Source organism: Psittacula echo (assembly GCF_963264785.1).
Source record: "Psittacula echo genome assembly, contig: SCAFFOLD_141, whole genome shotgun sequence".
Taxonomy (NCBI): Eukaryota; Metazoa; Chordata; class Aves; order Psittaciformes; family Psittacidae; genus Psittacula; species Psittacula echo.
Window position 1 is genome coordinate 62060 of NW_027664202.1, and position 2466 is coordinate 64525.

The 2466-nt window shown below is 56.2% G+C and overlaps 1 pseudogene across 1 annotated transcript; it reads right to left on the reverse strand.

Moving 5' to 3' along the window:
* Positions 1-1033: 1033 nt before the first annotated feature.
* On the reverse strand, positions 1034-2155 carry LOC308232672 (voltage-dependent calcium channel gamma-7 subunit pseudogene; annotated as a pseudogene). The gene is made up of 2 exons: positions 2010-2155; positions 1034-1291 (listed from the first exon to the last, which is right to left on the reverse strand). The product of its transcript is annotated as a voltage-dependent calcium channel gamma-7 subunit pseudogene (transcript).
* Positions 2156-2466: the final 311 nt, after the last annotated feature.

Below are 2466 nucleotides of genomic sequence, written 5' to 3' on the forward strand. Positions count from 1 at the left end.
CCATTATTCCATTATCTCTTATCCCATATCCCATCATTCAAGTATCCCATTTTCCATCATTCCCATTATCCCATATCCCATTATCCCATCATTCCTATTATCCCTATTCCCCTATCCCATTATCCCATGTCCCATATCCTATATCCCATTATCCCTATTGCCCTATCCCATCATTCCCACATCCTGTTATCCCATTATGCTGTATCCCACATCCCATCATTCCCATATCCCATTATCCCACTATCCCATTATCCCATTATCCCATACCCCATTCCCATCATTCCTGTTATCCCATTATCCCATCGTTCCCATTATCCCACATCCCAATAATGAGTCCATATCTCATTATCCCTATTTCCCTACCCCATCATTCCCATCAATTATCCCATTATCCCATTCCCATTATCCCATCGTCCCCATTAACCCATATCCCATTACCCTGTTATCCCATTATCCCATCCTTCCCATATCCCATTACCCAGTTATCCTGTTATCCCATTATCTCATCTTTCCCATATCCCATTACCGTGTTATCCCGTTATCCCATATCCCATCATCCCATTATCCCATTATCCCATCTTTCCCATATCCCATTACCCTGTTATCCTGTTATCCCATATCCCATCATCCCGTTATCCCGTTATCCCATTATCCCATTATCCTGTTATCCCATTATCCCATCTTTACCATATCCCATATCCCATATCCCGTTATCCCGTTCTCCCATTATCCCATATCCTGTTATCCCATATCCCGTTATCCCATATCCCGTTATCCCGTTATCCCGTTATCCCATTATCCCATATCCCGTTATCCCGTTATCCCATATCCCGTTATCCCATATCCCGTTATCCCGTTATCCCGTTATCCCGTTATCCCGTTATCCCATATCCCGTTATCCCGTTATCCCGTTATCCCGTTATCCCGTTATCCCGTATCCCGTTATCCCGTTATCCCATATCCCGTTATCCCATATCCCGTTCTCCCGTTCTCCCGCCCTCCCGTTCTCCCGTCGCCGCAGTCCCGCCGCCCGTCAGCAGGGGGAGGTGCTGAGGCCGGCCGCGCTGCGGGTACTTGATGGCGGGGGGTAGCTCTGGGTCATCCGGATGGAGACGTCCGAGGAGGCCTCGGAGGGGCTGCGGGGCCGGGGCCAGGCGCGGGGCTGCAGGAACTGCCCCGAGAGCCCCGAGCAGGCGCTGAGGCGCGGCCGGAGCAGCGCGGGGGGGGCGCGGAACGGCTCCTCCTCCGCGTAGCGCTTGGTGAAGAGGTAAAGGGACATCACCCCGGCACCCTGGAGGGAGAGCAGCAGGGGAGCGCCGTGGGTACGGGATGGGAGCCCCGTGGGTACGGGATGGGAGCGCCGTGGGTACGGGATGGGAGCGCCGTGGGTACGGGGTGGGAGCGCCGTGGGTACGGGATGGGAGCCCGTGGGTACGGGATGGGAGCGCCGTGGGTACGGGATGGGAGCGCCGTGGGTACAGGGACATCACCCCTGCACCCTGAATGGGGGGACGAGCACCGTGAGTGCGGGAGCACGCTGGGACCCCAGCCCTGTGTGTTCACAATAAACACGTGACTGAGATGCGCTGACCATGTGACTGAAATGTGATGGACACGCGATTGACACGCGATGACCACGTGATGAATACGCAATGACCACGTGACTGACACCCGATGCTCATGCGATTGACACGTGATGACCACGTGATGAATACGCAATGACCACGTGACTGACACCCGATGCTCATGCGATTGACACGTGATGACCACGTGATGAATACGCGATGACCACGTGACTGACACCCGATGCCCATGCGATTGAAATGAGATGATCACGTGACGGACACGCGACGACCACGCGATCGACACGCGATGACCACGTGACGAATACACGATGACCACGTGACTGACACCTGATGCTCATGTGATTGACACCCGATGCACATGCGATTGACACGCGACGACCACGTGATGGACACGTGACGGCCGCGGTGCCGGCGGGCGCTGACCTCCTTGAGCAGGAAGGAGGAGGCGGCGAAGGCGAAGGACCAACCGTAGCGGTAGCGGAAGAAGAGCTCGGAGCCGCCGGGGCGGTTCATGACCTCGTCGTTGATGCTCGAGATGTAGAGGACCAGGCCCACCACCAGCGAGAGCCCTGGGGGGGCAGTCAGGGGGCCGCTGGGGGGGGCTATGGGGGACTTATGGGGCAGGTGTGGGGGTCTATGGGGCAGGTATGGGGTCTATGGGGTACTTATGGGGTACTTATGGGGCGCTTATGGGGCAGGTGTGGGGTCTATGGGGCAGGCATGGGGCAGGTATGGGTCTATGGGGCAGGTATGGGGTACTTATGGGGCAGGCGTGGGGGTCTATGGGGTACTTATGGGGCAGATATGGGGTCTATGGGGCAGGTGTGGGGTACTTATGGGGCAGGTGTGGGAGTCTATGGGGTACTCATGGGGCAGGTAT